The sequence below is a fragment of the Podarcis tiliguerta genome (assembly GCF_965153285.1).
Source record: "Podarcis tiliguerta genome assembly, chromosome: 5".
Classification (NCBI taxonomy): Eukaryota; Metazoa; Chordata; class Lepidosauria; order Squamata; family Lacertidae; genus Podarcis; species Podarcis tiliguerta.
In genome coordinates this window covers 12,914,127-12,936,052 of record NC_139538.1, presented here as the reverse complement: position 1 = coordinate 12,936,052, position 21,926 = coordinate 12,914,127, and the positions used below count along the sequence as shown (strand labels likewise).

Below are 21,926 nucleotides of genomic sequence, written 5' to 3'. Positions count from 1 at the left end.
ATGTCAGGAAGTTCTTCCTAGTGTTTAGGTGGAATCTTCTTTCTTGTAGTTTGGATCCATTGCTCCGTGTCCGCTTCTCTGGAGCAGCAGAAAACAACCTTTCTCCCTCCTCTATGTGACATCCTTTTATATATTTGAACATGGCTATCATATCACCCCTTAACCTCCTCTTCTCCAGGCTAAACATGCCCAGCTCCCTTAGCCGTTCCTCATAAGGCATCGTTTCCAGGCCTTTGACCATTTTGGTTGTCCTCCTCTGGACACGTTCCAGTTTGTCAGTGTCCTTCTTGAACTGTGGTGCCCAGAACTGGACACAGTACTCCAGGTGAGGTCTGACCAGAGCAGAATACAGTGTCACTATTACTTCCCTTGATCTACATCTGCAGGGCACCATATTGTCTGTCCCTGCCTTAAAGCAACCCCTTGTCCAGTAAAGCTATAAAGGTGTGTAAGTGTCAACTGACAATAATGACAGCAACATTTCAGTGAGATCTGGAAAAACGAGACGATACTATATTTGTTACACTGACAATATCCTCAAAGAAAAACTTTGAGCTTCTTAGCATAAGATAATACCCACCTTAATTTAGAGTAATTGCTTTGGTTATTATTGAGTCTGTGAAATGGACTAAGCAGGCAAATCCAGTCTGCTTTCTAGATACAGCAAATGTGGATTAATTAAGCATTAGATCTTGGCCTCTTTATGGCATTCCAAAGTGTTGGAAGGAGGCATAGATCAATCATCATGCTAAATACATGATAGAGTAGGGCCTGAGCCAAACTAGACTATAAATACAATAATTATCTGGGAGCATTCCTGTGCGGAGTGCAGTTCTGCCTTGGGATCCTTTAAAATTATTTTCAGCTGAAGATATGGGAGCTTTTCCACCGTTGCCTGAGAGGAGACTATTTCCTTCTCTTTCTGGTGGCAAAGAAGCTTCGTGCTAGCTCGCTTGACTATGACAATCAATGTTGCAATCCTCTATAGAAAATGATGAAGATTTGTCCATTATAGTTGTCTTTGGTAGGGTGGCCTTGGGGGCATTCTTCTGTTCTCTTGGTTATACTTATATTTTGCTTTTCTCCAGCATGGTATAATGGTTAGTGTATTGGATTGTGACCTGGGAGATCTGGGTTTGAAGCTCACAGCCATGATGCTCACTGGGTTGCTTTGGGGGAATTATTGTCTCTCAGCCTAACCTAACTCACGGGGTTGTTGTGAAGATGGGAGAACCATGCAGAACACCTTGAGTTCCTCAGAAGAAACAGTGGTGTATAAATGCAGTGGTACCTCGGACATTAAGGGACATTAAGGGACGCGGGTGGCGCTGTGGGTAAAAGCCTCAGCGCCTAGGGCTTGCCGATCGAAAGGTCGGCGGTTCGAATCCCCGCGGTGGGGTGCGCTCCTGTCGTTCGGTCCCAGCGCCTGCCAACCTAGCAGTTCGAAAGCACTCCCAGGTGCAAGTAGATAAATAGGGACCGCTTACTAGCGGGAAGGTAAACGGCGTTTCCGTGTGCGGCTCTGGCTCACCAGAGCAGCGATGTCACGCTGGCCACGTGACCCGGAAGTGTCTCCGGACAGCGCTAGCCCCCAGCCTCTTGAGTGAGATGGGCGCACAACCCTAGAGTCTGTCAAGAGTGGCCTGTACGGGCAGGGGTACCTTTACCTTTACCTTTACCTCGGACATTGAACGGAATCCATTCCAGAAGTCCATTTGACTTCCAAAACGTTCGGAAACCAAGGTGCGGCTTCCGATTAGCTGCAAGAAGCTCCTGCAGCCAAACAGAAGCCACAGAAGCCACGTTGAACGTTCGGGTTCCAAAGAACGTTCACAAACCATAACACTTACTTGTGGGTTTGCGGCATCCGGGAGCCAAAACGTCCAACTCGCAAGGCATTCGGGGTCCAAGGTGCGACTATAAATAGAAATGACATTGTTTTGGCAAGGGATTTCGAACTTCTGCACATGCACTAGCATCAGATGTACAGAGTGTGTTGTGCTGAAACCTAGGCTCCCATTTCTCTAGAGTTTTCTTTCCTTTGAAGGAAGCTTCCACTTTTCTTCCCCATATGTAGGACACCTTAGAACAGGCTTCCTCAACCTTAGCCCTCCAGATGTTTTTGGCCTACAACTCCCATGATCCCTAGCTAGCAGGACCAGTGGTGGGAATTGTAGTCTCAAAACATCTGGAGGGCCAAGGTTGAGGAAGCCTGCCTTAGAATGTCTCTATGATTTCCATGAATTTAAGGGATGAATATATCTTATTTCTGCAAGGAGTGTGTGTGAGAGAGAGTTATATCCTTAAATGTTTGTCCACTTTTCTGCAGCATGCATTTCCTGATCCAATAAAGCCCTGTGAAAGAAGTTAAATCATGACATTTTCCTCTGGGCCTTAACTAAAAGAATGGGAAGATTGGGATGGTGGTTCCCCAGTGCCGGAAGAAGCTGCTCTCACTCATTTTGCTTTTAAAGGAAGATCTTCATTTTATTTACTTTTCAAGAAAATCGGTCTGCATTGATTTCTTGAAAAGCAAACAATACTTCATTCTCACAATCACTAACCGCACAAATGTCAGGTGCATGGAATGCAACCTCCCTGCATTACCATGCTTGCAAAAAAGCTCAGCTGGGGCGTGATTGCATTTTCAGGAAGTACAGGCACCTGGGAAGTCAGCAGAAGGCAGACACCTCTGAGAAGAAAGAAAGAAAGAAAGTCATTCACAAAGTTATTGGCCACCTCAGAAGTGAGGTAAGTGCAACCATTGCCACCACGTTCCACATGAGAATTTCACCCAAATTTTCCTTTCCTAATTTTAAAATGCAATGTATTTTCTCATTAACTGACGGTTTGGTGGTAGGCGATGGTGTTGCAGAATTTTTTAGACACAGCAATAAGTCTAGCTGCATGCCTAGACCAGGGCAGGAATGTACTTCCAGACAAACCTAGAGAAGGTGCGCAGGACATTAGTGTGTCACATTGAAGGGGGACTGTCATACCATAATGGGGGCCTCTAGAGAAGAAGCTCAACTTGCACAACATGCAAGTTTTAATCTCATGTTCTCTCCTAGATGTGGTGTGCAATTCTTTCAAAGCTTAGACATGAGGCATCTTCTATGATGCTTCACCCCACCCACCCAACCCAACCCAGTCCCTTTAATTGCCACCTTCTTCTGAGAGCTCCATGATGCAACACTCTTCTCTTGCCTCTTAGGGTAGCATTTGCAGACCTACATATTTGTAGGCTGCAAGGACTTTGGCTCGGGACACTATTACTTACTTATTTACTTACTTACAACCTTCATATACCAAAAACTAGTTCTAAAATTGCCCTTGCCACCAGTCTCAAGATCCATTAAAAAGACCACAAAGAACCACACACACAAAACAAAAACGGGATGGGAGAGAGGAGGGCATGTGTGGTCTCCAAATACCTGCTGCGCTTTTAGCAGAATGCTCAGAGTCCCAGGTTCTTTAGTGCAGTAATTATTTATTGTGAGCTAAATATATATACAAATATCTACAGAAGCAGTTCATATAATCAGACAGAGTACCTGCACCTTGAGGCAAAAGAAGACTCCACACTCATCTGCACCACACCACCATTACTATTGGACAGGCTTTACTTTTAAACCGGTGACAGCCAATCACATTACTGCTGAGTCATTCCACAGAGAGTATTGCATCAGCCTGTTGCAAACTGAAGCCCGCAGACTTACTTACACAGCATCCTGTGAATCCCAACAAATACTTCATGGATGTGAAAGAACCTCTTATCTTAGAATCATAGAGTTGGAAGAGACCACAAGGGTCATCGAGTCCAACCCCCTGCCAAGCAGGAAACACCATCAGAGCACTCCTGACATATGGTTGTCAAGCCTCTGCTTAAAGACCTCCAAAGAAGGAGACTCCACCACACTCCTTGGCAGCAAATTCCACTGTCAAACAGCTCTTACTGTCAGGAAGTTCTTCCTAATGTTTAGGTGGAATCTTCTTTCTTGTAGTTTGGATCCATTGCTCCGTGTCCACTTCTCTGGAGCAGCAGAAAACAACCTTTCTCCCTCCTCTATGTGACATCCTTTTATATATTTGAACATGGCTATTATATCACCCCTTAACCTCCTCTTCTCCAGGCTAAACATGCCCAGCTCCCTTAGCTGTTCCTCATAAGGCATCGTTTCCAGGCCTTTGACCAGAATTGCATTGGCTTTTTTAGCTGCCGCGTCACACTGTTGGCTCATGTCAAGTTTGTGGTCAACCAAGACTCCTAGATCCTTTTCACACGTACTGCTCTCAAGCCAGGTGTCACCCATCTTGTATTTGTGCCTCTAATTTTTTTTGCCCAAGTGCAATACTTTACATTTCTCCCTGTTAAAATTCATCTTGTTTGTTTTGGCCCAGTTCTCTAATCTGTCAAGGTCGTTTTGAAGTGTGATCCTGTCCTCTGGGGTGTTAGCCACCCCTCCCAGTTTGGTGTCATCTGCAAATTTGATCAGGATGCCCTTGAGTCCATCATCCAAGTCGTTGATAAAGATGTTGAATAAGACCGGGCCCAAGACAGAACCCTGTGGCACCCCACTAGTCACTCTTCTCCAGGATGTAGCCAATGAGTTATCAGTTGAAAGCTTTGGGAGCAAACTCTTGGAAGGAAACTCTTCCTCTGAAAAAGAAAAAGAAAGAGAGCTCTAACTGACAAGTGATACTGGTTGTAGCACATCTATTTTGCATATCAGCTCTGCAAATGCTGCAATTTGCATCGAGCACCTGAGGGAGGAAGTCTTATTTTTATCCTGCTGTTTCCCAAAGAGGTCAAGGAAGAGCTGCATTTGCAAACGGAAGATCTAGCTCTGTTGTCAAGGAGGCCAGACCCTGGTGGTCTGGGGGCTGTTCTGATTTGGGGAACAGGGAAGATAGGAACACTTGTGATCTCATGCCTGAATGTTCCAAGTTGGGAATATGCTATGATCAGTGGCAGAACAGCCTTCCCTAACCTGTTGCCCTCCAGATGTTTTGGACTTCCACTCCCATCTTGCATGGTTGACTGTCTGCAGATGATGGGAGTTGTGGTCTCACAAATACCTGGTTGAAGTGGGCTAGTCTAGAACATGGCTGATATTTTGGAAAGCAGTTAATATGTGACACAAATCACTATCAAATCAATTCTAGATATTGATCACTAGCAACGCTTTCATGAGAGCAGAGTATATCAGAAGGTCCAGACACTTTTTGGTGTCCCAAAGCAGCAGAGGTGAGAAAGTTCAGAATTAGAGAAGACTCTTGGTTGGAGTTGAAAATCCATTGATGAGATGTTTCCTCCCAGAAAACCCAAATCCCTAAAGTGTATTAAATTCCCTTCCAAAAAAACCACACACAATTTTCTGAATGCCAAGGCGATTCCATTAAAGAGACAGCCAGTGCATAACGAGCAGGGCTTAAAACAAGAAGGGGAGTGGAAAGCCGATTGCCAGACATTAATGGGTCAGTAAGAACAGCACGTAGGAGTCTTGCTCCTTAAAACCAGCCAAGATGTTATAGTCAATTGGCAATGGGTTTGCAGATACTAAAATACTTGCTGAGTTAATTGTCTAGGACTAGGGCAGCAGGGAGGGCAACCCTTTGAAATTCCATTTTGAAACTCTGGATTATGTGAAATTATGAAAGTGCCTCAAAGAGAGATGAGCTAGAGATTGGGTGAACCACTTGGAGCAATGGCTCTTTCCGAAAGACCTTACTTAAGTTGGAATTAAATCATTATTTGCAGAGGCAAAGTCTCCTGATTTGAAATCTGTCAATGCACAGATGTTCAGAGTGAAGATAATAATGTCATAGACATGGCCTCCTCTCTCTCTCTCTTTCCCTCTCTCCCTCCCTCTCTCTCTCCCTCCCCCAAAAGCTATTTCAAAGAAGTTGCAATTGCCTCATTAATTGCAGACCAGAGCTCTTGAACATCATTGTACATGATGTTCTTGAACATATACAAATGACTTCCTGAAGATATACTAGATTTTGGGCAGGTTGTTGAAAATAAGTGAATTAGCAGGGCTAACTTGAATAGCCCAAATATGCTGTTTGCATTTATTTTCACAGCACTTTTAAGCACTGTTCAAACTACTAAAGTTAGTCATAGAATCATAGAATTATAGAGTTGGAAGGGACCTCAAGGGTCCTTGAGTCCAACCTTCTGCAATTCAAGAATCTCAGCTAAATAATCCCTCTCAAATGACCATCCAACCTCTGCTTAAAAACCTCCAGCGAAGGAGAGTCCACCACAGTCTGAGGGTGTCCATTCCACTGTCAAGTAGTTCCTACCACCAGAAATTTCTGCCTAATATTTAGTCAGAATCTCCTTCCTTGTCACTTGAATTCATTGGTTCAGGTCCTACCCTCTGCAGCTACACCGATTCTGTGAGTTTCACTGGGTTTTTTGTTTTCTCTTCCATACAGTAATGGCCCATTGGGATAGGTCTGTTTTTCCACAGCAGAGAAGAGGGCATACTGGGAGGCATAATGGCTTACCAGGACTTGGCCTATTGCATTTCCATGCATGCTTTGTTAAATTTGGCTTTGTGTGTTTGAGGTTCCTCCACCCCCCTCCAACCGCAGGATAACTTTCCCATAAAGATAGATCACAGCTGACAGTTTTCTGGCAGAATGATCGCTTATGTGGTACGATCAAATGGCCACCACTGGGCCCTTAAATTAAGTTGTGCCCCATCCCAGAAAACAATAAAGATGTTTGTTTGTTTAGGGCAAGTTGCCGACTTGTAAAGAATAATTCTGAAAATTCTGGTTTTCAGCCTTGTTTATCCATTTGTCACATTGATCCACTTCAGTCTAATATGAAAAGACAGCTATGGTGAGCCCTGCTGTTGAAAAACATGGTGCAGTGCTTGTGAGTAATCAGGAATGCCAAACACCCACCGCCCCACACAAAGAACAAGAAGTCAATAATGGAAAGAGCAATGCTTCTCTTGAATTGCTTTGCACCCAAGGGTGAAACAACAGGCTCCAATCAATAAGAGACCGGTTGCAACATCTCTTGAATGCTCTCTTCCTCTGAACGCAAACCATTGCTCAGCGCTATCCGCTTATGCCCGCTGAGGGGATTGAAGAAGTCTGACTTGCGCTTTAATGAGAGAGGTCCTCCTGACTTCCCCTCTGTCTTGCAAGCATTCAAAGTGCAGATCCATCTGTGCACACAACCTCTCTCCAGCTGTGCTTTGCAAGGAGGGTGGCGCCAGCTTTGATGTCGCCTTCCATCCAACTGGCATAGGTTAGCACTGCTATGGGGCTGTAAGCCAGGCTCCTCACCTTTTGCATTGGACCCCTCTTTGAAACCTTGCAATTTGTGCTTACAGAATATAAGTAGATCTGAGGGTGCCACAGATGCCGTCCCAACTCAGTACATGCGAATTGCTTGTTTTTAATATATATATATATATATAATATCCATAGTAGCCATGCTCATATTTCATTTTAGGATAATAAAAATGAACTTGGCGCAGGGCATTTCCTGGGGATTAATGGCTGGCTGAGGTTAATGGTCCTTGGCTATGCTCTGGGCCATCAACTCCTCCCAGCTGGTCATTAATCCGCAGGAAATACCCAGCACCAAGATGATTATATACCTTTATGTGGGTTCTTCTTTCTGAGCAGAATTCAGGAGCCCTCGGCGCCTGCTGCTTTTAGCCACAGTTAGAGCTTACAGCACTTACAGGCTTCAAATGTTTGCTGGCATTTCCGCTTAGTGGCAGCCCAAGAGTGCTGTGCTTCGGAGCTTTTTCAAAGAGCACCTACAGAACGGGTAGAGAATGAGCACTCAGCCTGCCGGACTGCTAGGTGACCTGCTGATTGAGGCAGCTTTACCAGCATGGACAACGTCTGGGTAGGATAGCCTGTGGACCGGAGTTCTGCTTCCTTTGCATGGCGTGCAGACGAAAGCCACACAAGCAAGCTCAAAAAAGCACAGTGAGATACGTTTTCATTTGCAAGGAGAGAGTGAGCAGTCCTGGTTTTTAGATCTTTGGGAGACTTTTGAATGTTATGATGATCTGACGGGAGCAGGGAGGAAAGGAAAAAGTGGAAGAACAAAGTGTATCTGTTATGTACTGAGTTGAATAGGATCCAAAATGTATCTGTCTGATTGGTCCTAGAACAATAGGATCCAAAATGCAGCAGTCTGATTGGTCCTAGAACAATGCAGCAGCATGATTGGTCTGCAGGAGCCACCCAATCCGGCTCCAGATGGAAGTGAATCCACAACCTGATTGGCCTACAGGAGAATTCCGTAATTAGCCAATCACATGCAGCCCATTGTGTAAATAATGTATATAAAGCAGATACTTTGAGGGGACTTCCATTCCTCCTCAACACTATGAGCTGAATAAAGAGCATGAAATCCACTCTCGACTCTGAGTATATTTCAGTATCTAAGATATACGAAGTCCAACTGATGGATTTAATTTTTTTTACTCATCACATTTATATCCCACCTTTACTCCAAGGTGGCATACATGGTTTTCTTCCTATTTTACCCTCGCAAGAACCCTGTGAAGTAGGGTAGGCTGAGAGACAGTGAGGACTCACCCACACATCCATTGGTCTGGCAATTTCTTCTGTTTGCCCCATGATTTCTAGACACGGGTCCGGGAGGTGAGTTATTTGACCCACTTCCTTCCCATAGCTGTCAACTTTTCCCTTTTCTTGCAAGGAATCCTATTCGGAATAAGGGAATTTCCCTTTAAAAAGGGGAAACGTTGACAGCTATGCTCCTTCTCTGGAAAAGCCCACTGTTTACTGCTGAATCGGAACAAAACATCAATCTGCAGAAACCCCAATTGATATTTGTTCTGATTCAGCCTTAAACTGTGGGTTTTCCTGGGGAAAAGTAGAGGGACAAAGGAAAAACTTTGAACTCTGGTCTCTTAAGCACCAGTCCAACACTCTAACCACTATACAATGCTGACTCTCACGCCATACTGATATCAACCCCATTAATTTCACTGAGTCCTACTCTAACTAAAGTTGGATGCAACTCTGTGTCCAAAGCAAAAAAGAGCAATTTCTGGGGGGGGGGGGGGGACACTCTCCCTGCATCAATACAATATTCAGGACTTATGTCAAGCCACCTTCACACCTTACATTTCAAGCACTGTTATACCACTTTAATATAATAATACATAATAAATAAATATTCAAGTGTCTTAATCATCTGCTCAAGAATTTTCCAGGGCAACTTACAGAAATGTCAAACATACAGAGTTTAAAACTGCACAATAAAAAATTAATCCATAGACATTAAAAACACACTCCAGAAAATGATAATCAACACGGGCAATTAACCAAAAACAAATCAAGAACTAATGTTCAGTAGAAACAACCCATTGCATGCCATGGAATGTCTGAGAGCAGAGCAGAGTTTTAACTTGACACTGAACATATAGTAAAATTGGTGCCAGATGAGTCTTGCTGGAGAAAGCAAACCATAGATGAAGGGCCACAACCAAAATGGCCCTCCTCCTTATTGCCAGTACTTGAATCTTGAAACAAATGTTTATGTGCACTGGTGAGACTGGTAATTCTGGAGCCCGGTTTCCCATTACGAGAACATGCCACAGTTAGCCTCAGCCTTGCACACTTCCCTTCCCTCCTTGAAAGGAGACGATCAATTTCCAGGCATCTTTTGCAAATGCCAAAGTTTCCCATGTTGATGGAACACAGAAAAGTGGTCCGTGCAAGCCACAGTTGCCTGTTTTGGGGTGGGAAACTTCAGTTCTGAAGACAAATGATGGAGATGGGGTGGGTGAGCCAGAGGGGAGTCCATTGACTTCACCCCTTTGGTCTAGATCAAGGGAAGTAATAGTGCCACTGTATTCTGCTCTGGTCAGACCTCACCTGGAGTACTGTGTGCAGTTCTGGGCACCACAGTTCAAGAAGGACACTGACAAACTGGAACGTGTCCAGAGGAGGGCAACCAAAATGGTCAAAGGCCTGGAAACGATGCCTTATGAGGAACGTCTAAGGGAGTTGGGCATGTTTAGCCTGGAGAAGAGGAGGTTAAGGGGTGATATGATAGCCATGTTCAAATATATAAAAGGATGTCACATAGAGGAGGGAGAAAGGTTGTTTTCTGCTGCTCCAGAGAAGCGGACACGGAGCAATGGATCCAAACTACAAGAAAGAAGATTCCACCTAAACATTAGGAAGAACTTCCTGACAGTAAGAGCTGTTCGACAGTGGAATTTGCTGCCAAGGAGTGTGGTGGAGTCTCCTTCTTTGGAGGTCTTTAAGCAGAGGCTTGACAACCATATGTCAGGAGTGCTCTGGTGGTGTTTCCTGCTTGGCAGGGGGTTGGACTCGATGGCCCTTGTGGTCTCTTCCAACTCTACGATTCTATGATTCTATTCTATGATTCTATGATTCTATACATTGCAGCTACAGTTCTGTACCTGTTGCAGAAACAACTTGAGGGATCTTGCCATCCCCAGAGCTGCTCCCTGCACAGTCGGGGCTGTGGTACAATTGTTGCTGCAGGACAAGTGAGCTCATCCCCACTCTCTCCACCCAATCAATTTCCATAGCATGCTTTTAAATGCCTGAACAGAGCTTATGGATTTGTTACAAATTGTGGCCAGAAGCTTCAGATTTCCTCCACTTACATGCAATGGGAGAGAGGAGCCTGCAAGCCCGAGGCTTGCCATGACACAGTCATACAATACTAAATCATGGTTTTGTGTTCTGTCTGAATTTAACCCCCCCCCATCTTTAAAACCAACAAATCTGAATAAAGCCTGAATTCTTGTCTAGAAGCACAGAAATGGAATAATGCTTTTTTTTTTAATCCAATTTTTTACACCAGGGTTTAGCAACTCTTTTCTATTAATGCTTTTACTGCTGCACACTTTCAGTCAGTAGCATGGTGTGTGCGTGAGAGAGAGAGAGAGAGAGAGAGAGTTGTTTGCTTTGGTCTGGCAACCTGAAAAGGGAAAAGTTGCTTTTATTTTTACCTCTCTGATGATCAAGCATTACTCTATTAAGAGATAATATTTGTAAACGAGTGGATGAATGCACAGCCTCAGAAACGGTAGGCTTTTTCCTCAGCTACAGACGTTTCTGGTGATGTGATAAAATGATCCAATGTCATCTCTAGGCTAAGCAAGCAGGACAGAAGAAGGGCAATGCCTTACTTCTATAAATGCTTGTGTTCACCAATGTCATGGTCCTCACTATGAAATCAAGGCCTTACAAAAACGTCTACCCAAACAAGGTTGCTTTAACTTGGGCCCCATCATGCCACTTTTAACAGTCATGGATTCCCTTCAAGAATCCTAGGGAGCATAGTTTGCTATTAGTGTTGAAAGTTGTTAGAACACCCATATTCCCCTCACAGACCTACTATTCCCAGAGTTCCCTGGGAGAAGGAATTGATAGCTGCCCATTTTGAGAAACAGATGCTGAACTCGATGGACCTTTAGTCCTTTTAGCAGGACTCTTCTTAAGTTGTTTTGGACCTCCCAGTGTAAAAACTGCAGACACAGAGGAATGGAAGCCTTTTTCAGACTATTCAAAGAAACATTATAGTATGATGAATTCGTGAGCAGGATACGAACTATGAGCAACAGCAGGAAATAGAGATTACTGTATCATTGTCATGATATAAAATATATAAGATAGGGTGCAGCAAAGGGGAGAAATAAAAAACACAATTGAAAATGGGATGAGAGAAAACTCTATTATGTATTGGAATATATATGTGATTTTTTTTGAAAAATTAATAAAATATAATGGGGAGGGGGGATGCAGACAAAACAGTGGTGCAATCCATTTAATGGCAGGATTTTTTTTAAAAAAAAGCACAGTTATTGTTTTGTTTTAAAGCATAGAAAATTAAAAAAATGTTTAATCTTGCCTTAGATCACCTATCTTGACTAGCGTTGAGGAAGAAACCCATAAGTGAATTAGCTGGTTCAAGGAAGGAAGATGGGTGAATGACTTGCCATCTCTAAAAGGAGAATTATAAACAGAACCTGAGGCTAGAAAGGTCTTGTTTTCCTCAAGTTATCTATAATTTAGGATCCTCCTCCAATTCCCACCAGGTCCCTCGGAACATATTTATTTAGCTACGCCAAGCTTGGCTGCTAGGTAATAAACACAGTTTGTGAACTGTGGATGTCAGAGGCTCAGATCTCCGAATAAAGAACACTTCCTCTTGTAATTAAACTTCAGATGGGTCAGTTTACCTTCCTGGCCTTGTAAGCAGCGCAACTTGACTTCTGTCACACTCCACATCTTTCTAAAGAATGACCTTTTGTTCTTCCTGGCGTTTAATGAACTGTTAAAATAAGACCTGGCATAAAGGGGGCAGTTGTGTAACATTGTGCATCCGGGCAGCATTTAATAACAGCCTCAACGAGAAAAATAAATAAATACAGAACCCATCACCTGCCTTGTTTTCACACAGGTTCACAACATATAAGAAACAATAACTTTTCACATCCGTTTAGGCAGTTTAGGCATCTATGGCTCACATGGTTGTAGTTACCCTAGAGTGTGCCTCTTTTCTGTAAAAAATATTCCGTTATGAAATGACTAACCCACATCACAAAATGACAGGCTCATATTTACTTGTTTGCCATATTAAAGAAATGATCACTAAATATTTCAGTTGTCAAATATGATTCATAATGAATATGTGCGGGAAAAGGGTGCCAAATTTCTAATATCGAGAAACATTCACACAGTCGCTCCAGATTTTGAATAAGTTCAATTCAAGGCTCCGCCATCTGCACCTGGGGAAATGGGTAAGCGACACTACTGGATGCTCACAATTGGCCTCAGGGGTGAGGAACATCAGGCCTGGGGCCCAAATACATCTCTAGATCATTCTTGGGACTCTCTCCAGGCTGCACACCCTCTAAAGCCACTACCAGGACCCCTCGGTGGTCCTGTTTTGCACCACCCTTGAGGGTTTTTTGCCCGGCTGGGATGCATTCTTGAACTCTCACAATACATCTTGCTAGTCAGGAAGGAAGGCAGATAGGCTTGTGTGTTGCTGTAGAAACTAACCTACTGTACAAACATAAATTTTATGGTTGTTGATCCACCCAATTTTTGTCTCTGGCTCCGCCTATCACTGACATGCTGCCCACAAGGAAACGCAGCTGCGCTGTAGCCCGGGGCATCTCACTTTACCCTGTAGCATAACACAGGCAGGGAAGCCGGTTTTAGCATTCTGGCACAGCTTCCCACCCCCCTCTCCTCTCCGTCAAATCCAATCCAAATGTTTTCCCTTTGCTTATACTCTTGAGCTCTTTATATCTGTCATTCATGGCTGTGCCGGTTTCTCTGTTTAGCAGCAACATGCTGTGGGCCTTCCTTGGGTCAATAAGAAAGCCTCTGATCTTTGAAGTGCCACTGAGCGTAAGATCTGAATGCGGGAACCAGCACAGCAGAAGCTGGCAGATCTGGGGAGACCCTGTTATAGGTGTGTGTGTGAGAGAGAGAGAAAGAAGGCTTGTATGGTTTTTTCCCACCTCCATGTGCATAGGGAACAATCCATAAACCCAGAGCCATAGCCACAGTCTGGTACTGCTGGCAGTGATTTGAAACACTAACTCAAGCACAGAAAGCAACATCTCATTGCCTTGCTATAGTTTATAGGTATAGGTAAAGGTAAAGGACCCCTGGACGGTTAAGTCCAGTCAAAGGTGACTATATGGTTGCAGCGCTCATCTTGCTTTCAGGCCGACGAAGCTGGCGTTTGTCCACAGAAAGCTTTCCGGGTCATGTGGCCAGCATGACTAAACCTCTTCTGGCGCAACGGGACACCATGGTGGAAACCAGAGTGCACAGAAACGCCGTTTACTTTCCTGCCGCAGTGGTAACTATTTACTTGTACTGGCATGCTTTTGAACTGCTGGGTTGGCAGGGGCTGGGACAGAGCAACGGGAGCTCACCCTGTCATGCGGATTCAAACTTCCGACCTTCCGATTGACAAGCCCAAGAGGCTCAGTGGTTTAGACCACTCCAGAGGGTATGGGGATTTTAGGAGAGGCTGTTCTGTTTGATGGCCCCACAAGACTAGAGAGGGCTGGAGACCACAGAGCTGATCAGTCCCAACAATGCAGGGAATCAGTATTTCAATGTGAGGAGGATGCTTTTTCAACCCACGGAGTGCATTTCCCCATGGAGAACCTACCAAAGGCCACACAAAGGTGGGCACAAAGATGTGCAGAGAGATGCTGCTCACAAAAGTCAGAGGAGTGTGTATATGTTTGTGTGTTTAAGGATATATTCCAGCCACTCAAAAGCATTGACTCCCAGTCAAAACGTGGCAGCAGGTGCACTTACTTGTAAGTAAATAAGCCTGGAAAAGAGGAGATCGAGAGGAGATACGATAGCTGCCGCATGGGAGATGGAAGAAGCTTTTTTTCTCCTGCGCTGGAGGGTAGGACTCGAACCAATGGCTTCATGTTTGATAGTGGAACCGTCTCCCTCGGGAGGTTTTGGACTCTCCTTCCTTGGAGGTTTTTAAGCAGAGGTTGGGTGGCCATCTGTCATGGATGCTTTTGCTGAGATTCCTACATTGCAGAGGGTTGCACTAGAAAGATGACCCTTGATTCTATGATTCTACATTTATCAAAGCAGATTAATGGTACAGGCTCAACAGCAGGTCAATACAGCCCAGGAGCAATTACAAGGTGGAGAGCTGATGTGGATGGACCCAGCCTAGGAGCAAGGGCAAAGTTCACAAGGCCAACATTGGTAACAAGGAATTCAAGACTGTCCAGGAGCAGTAGAGCTGTCCCAAACAGTTTCCTTGCCCACCCGCCAAGCTTTTAACAGATGTGGGGAGCGTTAACCTACTCACAAGAATCTCTATTCCTATGTGTAAATTGACTTTAATTAATATAACTCCCTTCCTGAATTCCACCATAACTATCTTCCTCCACCCATTCATTCTCAGAGCTAGGCTACTGACCTATCCATTTTATGAGTACACAGCAATGCATCACAACTAGCTCTGAAACAAGGCTAGAACTTCAAAAATACAGGTTCTTTTATTTCAAAAAAGTGATTTGGTTTCAAAAAAGAGGATTCCAAGTGAAGCTTCCTGGTTCTTGCTAATGTTGTTTGCTTTGCTTTGCTTCATTTCCCCTACCCACCCCTTTTTGTTTTAATGTTTAAGCTGCCAGTTCCCAAAGAGCCTCATTAAGGGGTTGGAGCCTTGGAAGAACAAATTAATTCAGAAAGGTGATTTTCTAGTTTTGGTGTCTGTCTTTGAGAGTGTGATGGCATGGCAGCAATAACAGGAGAGCGGGAGAGGGAGGGAAATAGGAGACAGGGGAAAGACCCTTCATAGAAACCCCGAGAGATGCACAAAGAGAGGGCAGAGGCATGCATTCCTCAGCGAGAAGCCAGAGCCTAATTAGCAGCCATGAAATGAGCAAAGATGAAGTGAATAATCTGCCAGGGAAGTACAGTATAAGTCCATTCTGTAAACATAGGCTGGTGATTCTCAACGTAGGTGGCAACCTACATTAGGGCAGCGAAGCGGGGACTTCTTCCTGGAAATTCCCATCCATTTGTTGATTGGAACAATAAGTAGAAGGAACATTAACTCATCTCCATACAAGTGCAGTAGATGACACTGTGTGTTCCATCCTTCGCTTGATTCCCAATGTATGGAGTCATTGTGGAAAGTCTGATTTCCCTTAGGGTTTCCTAAGAATACAACTTGGATCAAAGTGTACACTTACACCAAACAAAATAATCTACTAAAACTGCAGGAAGCTGTATCAAAAGCTGCATATCTATATCTCTATCTATCTATCTATCTATCTATCTATCTTAAAAAGTAGAGACATCACCTTACCAACAAAGGTCCGTATAGTAAAAGCTATGGTTTTCCCAGTAGTGATGTATGGAAGTGAAAGCTGGACCATAAAGAAGGCTGATCGCCAAAGAATTGATGCTTTTGAATTATGGTGCTGGAGGAGAGTCTTGAGAGTCCCATGGACTGAAAGAAGATCAAACCTCTCCATTCTGAAGGAAATCAGCTCTGAGTGCTCCCTGGAAGGACAGATCCTGAAGCTGAGACTCCAATACTTTGGCCACCTCATGAGAAGAGAAGACTCCCTGGAAAAGACCCTGATGTTGGGAAAGATGGAGGGCACAAGGAGAAGGGGACGACAGAGGATGAGATGGTTGGACAGTGTTCTCGAAGCTACCAACATGAGTTTGACCAAACAGCGGGAGGCAGTGGAAGACAGAAGTGCCTGGTGCACTCTGGTCCATGGGGTCACGAAGAGTCGGACACGACTAAACGACTAAACAACAACAACAATCTATCTATCTATCTATAGTGAAATCAGTCGCATGTTTATTAAGCAAATGTTACATTTTGCAAATTCGCTATCAGAGCAATGCTGGTTCTTATGATACTGAACTGATATTAAAAGCAGGCAGCCAATCTTGTTCAGTCCCGCAATAGTGCTATTTTATGCCAACAACACCAGTTCCTCCTCACATCCCGACGCAGTGCAAATGTGAGAACATACACAACAGCACAGTGCTTTTGCATCATTTACAGCACAATCCTATACATATATAATACTATTCTCAGCTTAAGTGTGTAAAACCAAAAGCTGCAGTCCCAGTCTCATCTTCTCAGAAGTCTCATTGAACAACCCCAGGTAAGTGGGGTTGGGATCTCAGCCTAAGACTACCAAACCTATGATGCAGTGCATATCTAAACAGAAACATGCACACAATACTTAAATTCAAGATCACAATTGAGAAAAAACAGTGGGTGGGTGACAAAGTACAACGGCATTGTCTCTGCATACCTGAACACCTGCGAAACCCACACAAATACACCAAAGTGCCAAGATTTTTATCTTTTCAGCAGCAGGTGAAATCCTCATTCTTTGCCCACGCTTTTCAGCTTTTCTTAGTTTGTGTTCTCATCCTCCCGCCTCTTGCATTTTTAGAAGTACGTGTGGTTTTAATGTTTAACGCAGGTATAAATAGTAGGAAGAAAAGGAAAGGCAGGCAGGCACATTTTGAGGCCCAATCTGTGTGCATAACTAGCAATCTCCATGTAATTTGAAGAAAATAAGCTTCAATCATAGAGGAGTTTGAGTAAGTTATTGATATTGCCAGAGAAAGAGAAGTGGGGAAGAGGCTGTGATTCGCCGACACTTTCCCACTTGGTGGGCTCTTTTTTTTGTAGGATGTTTTCTATGTGTCTGAATCCCACTGCTGGGGAATCACACGTGCTGTGTGATTTGTATGCGTGGTTCCCCATCCAGCTAGGGATGCACACACAGAAGTCTACTTACATGTGCATATGGCCCAAAGGTGCATCCAGGGAGAGATGCTTTTCGTTTTCATTCATTTTGAAAAGCACAGAGTCCAATAGATGAATCTCTTGGTGGTGGTGATTGATTTTTTGTATGTGTGTGTCTGTGCAAGTCCCACAATATGAAGAGATCTTGCTTTGCAAACCTTAAGGAGCAGGAGCAGAGTTGGGGGTGGGAATTGAGAGTGGACAGAGAAAAATGGTCACAAGCAAGATACGTATTAATGAAAAATATTTGTCCTCCTGCAAGCAGGAGCATTGGGATGCAAATGAGACAGCTGCGTTCTTTAATTGCAGCTGGATTAATAAAATGTAATTTTTACAACCCATTTGCAACAGACCGCTGGGGAATACATTTTATTACCACTCTGGGTGTCTTCTAGTTAATAAATTCGTGTCTTCTGAGCATAAGCGTTTGGCTTCAAATCCCAGATACAAGTTTATTAAAATTGTAATAGTTCTTGGAGACTATAAAATGAAATGAAGTGCACAAAATGTACATTTCCAGCACATGGCTCTCAAGCCATTTTTTACATGACTAATTTCCATGTTTCTGGCCTTGGCAGTGTGGTGTGGTTGAATTTAAATAATAAATATTTAACCAGCCACAGATATTGGTCTACGTGCATTTCAAATGTAGGCTGTTTTAGCCCCCTTTGCAATCTTATTTAAGGTTTACATTTCATAGAAACAGAGAATTGTAGAGTTGGAAGAAATTTGAGGGTCATCTAGTCCAAACCCCTGCAATGCAGGAATCTTAGGATGTGGTGGTCCTCTGGTTCAGCCAGCGTAAATCCCCAAGCCCTGACTCAACCAGAGTTGAGTCTGCCCTAAATCCTTCATCCTGGCTTAGCTGAAACTCAGGGAGCTGAGTTGTGCCCTGGTGTTACGGTAAAATCTGGGTGTGAGGCTGCTCTGCCACCCAGCTCGTCGGACTAAGTCCGCAGGTCCCTGCGGAGGAAAATGAGCTCAGCCGGAGACAGGAGCAAACTGCAGAAGATCCATGTTTATTGCGCAACAGGTTCAAGGCGAGATTGAACAGCGAGAAAGGGGTGACATGAACTTTTGAAACTTCCCTCCATGTCCCAGAATACAGTGCAAAGTACATCCCAGTTACATCATGAATACATTAAGAAGAGGTTGGGTTACACAGGATTAACATATGGAGGAGGGAGGGGGGAATATGCAGAGCTGGAGATATGCACAGATAAGCACATCCTGAGTACTGGTGATGAGAAGACAATGGTCCATGTATGCATAGTCTGCCACCTGGCATTGCCCAGAGGAAAGGCTTGGCAGAGTGATTTGACAGGATTAGGGTCTTGACACCTTGCTTGAGGGATTATGGAGGACAGGGAAGGTGTCATGGAGTCCTAGAGAAATTGAGCAAATTGGCATGTTGATTTTCTATGAATTTTATAGATTTTAGTCCCTTTTGACATTGACAATTGGAAATAAATGGATATATTGTAGCGAAGAAGGAGGTGAAGAAGACATGCCCCCCCTTCCGTATCACCTGGAAAAGGAGTGTTCCAGGGGAGTCGTTGAGCCAGGCCCAGAGGAGGGAAACTTAAGTTGGTTGGATACTGTGTGCATTCAGTTTGGTCATGTTGGTATACATTAAGCTGGCAATGTTTGGGAAGCTGAAGAAGGTTGATCTTCACTCAGTAGAACAATGTTGGCAAAGTGTTTCCTAAGTTTTATTGACAGAAGTCTGATAGAGAGTCATGTTGAACACACGGAAATGTTCGCCGCCTTCTGCCCTGGTAGGTTTCTGCAGTGCACATGCACAGTATCTGTCATAAAGATGAGCATTTCCTTAATAATGGATATGTTCTTGTTCGATATTTGCAGAGCTTTAGACTCTAAAGTACATCTTGGTGTACAAACATAATTAGTGCCTTCCTACTGACAGAGGAAGGAGATAGCTATACTTTGCTAATTTCTTCAAGATGAGCCAGTCAATAGTTTCTTCATATTGATTGACACACATCTCCTCTAACCTTTACTCAGGAGCTCACTTCAATTAATTATAGCATCTTGGTGCTATTTTGTCCTTTGCAATATTCTTGCCAATGATTCTTTTGCATTCAACCCTTGATCCTGATGTTTACTGGTATTCATTTCCTGGTATTTGAACAGAAATGGTTCATAGTCCAGTTCCCGGCATTGCCTGCTGGTCTGGGGGAAAACTCCTGCCTAAAACTCTGAAACCTTGCCAATCAGTGTGGGCAGTACTAAGCTAGGTGGGTGGTCTGACTTTGTAGACGATATCTTCTTGTAGTGGTCTTTTGTGTTCCAACCAAATGGATATTGGACAGTGTCGGTATGTGCAGGTGAATTTAATACCCCACTTAGAAGGTACCACTATGCGTTGATGTGAGGAGAAGGTGCTTGGACTTTCCTCCTGTGACTGTATCTTGCCAAATGCAAGGTGGTTCTTTTGTTTATGAGATTCAGAGGCGCTGCAAACACAAGTGATTGAGACGATTAAAGATTTTATTCTAAACAGCAAACATTACATACATGATCAAGCAAGCACTTCAATCTGCCACTTGGAAGCCCTCAAGAAGTCGTGAAGCGACTCCCCCAGGTAGCCTTAGTTTGCACATAAATGATCGATCAGTCCGTGCGTGAGCTTCTCAAAAACTATGCCCAACACCATCCGATTTATAGATAGCTAACCTGTATGGTTTGCCTGGCTGCCTACATGCTACCAGCTATATACAGATTAGCCACCTCTCCCAATGCTTCACCTTCTTCAAACAATCTCCAACATCAAAAGAAGGTACCCAACAATATCACTTCCTTCCAGCAGACTAGAGGCATTAAAGGCTGCTCTTCAGCCATCAAAGAGCTTAACAAGAGATAGAGATGGGGAAGCAAACAGAGGCAGGAAAGCCAGGAAACCATGTTAGATCACCATCTCCTCGAAATACAAATATCTTCTGGCTAAATTGCCCATACAGTCTATACGGCACTGCTTGACACAACCAGGATGACACAGTGAAGGACTTCATGCACCATGCTTGGAGAGGACATACCAATGCCTCACAGTAGCTTATCATGTCCATTGGCTTGTAAAGGTAAAGAAAAGGACCCCTGACAGTTAAGTCCAGTCGCGAAAGGCTCCGGGGTTGCGGCACTCATCTCGCTCTACAGGCCGAGGGAGCCGGCATTTGCTTTCGCAAACAGTTTTTTCTGGGTCATGTGGCCAGCATGACTAAGCTGCTTCTGGTGAAACCAGAGCAGCGCACGGAAATGGTGTTTACCTTCCCATCAGAGCGGTACCTATTTATCTACTTGCACTTTTTTGGCGTGCTTTCGAACTGCTAGGTTGGCAGGAGCAGGGACTGGACAACAGGAGCTCACCCCGTCACGGGGATTCGAACCACCGACCTTCCGATCGGCAAGCCCAAGTGGCATGGTGGTTTAAAACACAGCACCACCCACATCCCCCATTGGCTTGTGGGGATCAGCAAATCTGTCAAATTCCAGTTTCTCTTGGTTTCTCACCTTTTCCTCCCTTTGGTCCTTCACAATTTCAAATCAGTTCGCAATTTTCAGAATTGTAGTGCAAATTTCTCCCAATGCAGTTTTGCCTAATGCGGTATACACGTTTTTGCAAAGCATTCCCCCCCCCCCAACATGATGCATTTTACATATTATTTTCACTAACGCATGAATTTGTATTCATTACTATTTCATTATTGAATTCATACCCCAACCTTCCTCCCCAAGCAGGAAGTATTTGCACAGCTTCCATTAACATGTTCGTTTTTGCACACATTACAAAATGTGTACGGTTGGAGAACTACATGACAAAATTCAGAGAGGTGCAAAGGACGGCCATGCTTCATTTCACATGCCAGTGTGGTGTAGTGGTTAAGAGCGGTAGACTCATAATCTGGGGAACCGGGTTCGCGTCTCCGCTCCTCCACATGCAGCTGCTGGGTGACCTTGGGCTAGTCACACTTCCTTGAAGTCTCTCAGCCCCACTTACCCCACAGAGTGTTTGTTGTGGGGGAGGAAGGGAAAGGAGAATGTTAGCCGCTTTGAGACTCCTTAAAGGGAGTGAAAGGCGGGATATCAAATCCAAACTCTTCTTCTTCTTCTTCATCCTGTTTCAGAATGTGTGAATTAGATACATTTATATTTAAGTATGAACTAAATCGTGTTTGTGCTGCATCCCTTTTGGGTTTTGTTAGCCATCTTCCATGCATTGCCACTTGCATTGTGCCTTTGTCACCATCAACAACGCCATCTAGCAATACCCAGTGGCAGAGGAAGTTGCCCAGGCTCCTGGGGCGGCGCACCCTGGGACAGTGTGAGCTGACCTTGGGGCAGGGCGAGGGCAGGGCGTGCTGCCAATAGGGGCGGGGTGCATCGTGGGGCCTCTGGAGTCTGCCTGCTTCCTCCCACTCAGTCGCCCTACAGCTGGGGGGGAGGCAGTGGGTGGACAGTTTCAGCAGCTCAGAGTCTGTGCGTGCCCAAGCCACCATGTCTTTCCCAGGAGAGACGTATGGCTTGGGTGCGCTGCAGGCTCCGTGGTGAGTGTCGCCTG

The 21,926-nt window shown here is 44.4% G+C and overlaps 1 protein-coding gene across 3 annotated transcripts in view; it reads left to right on the top strand.

Moving 5' to 3' along the window:
* The window catches only part of NAALADL2 (N-acetylated alpha-linked acidic dipeptidase like 2), an 803,264-nt gene that overhangs the window by 139,214 nt on the left and 642,124 nt on the right, over window positions 1-21,926 (top strand). The window contains exon 1 of one of the 3 annotated variants that reach the window (XM_083442081.1): window positions 2,724-2,751. The exons of the other annotated variants lie outside the window; for them this stretch is intronic. The gene's annotated coding sequence lies outside the window, so the exon portion shown is untranslated. Of the gene's footprint in view, window positions 1-2,723; window positions 2,752-21,926 lie in introns of those variants that run through there. 3 annotated transcript variants of the gene reach the window in all.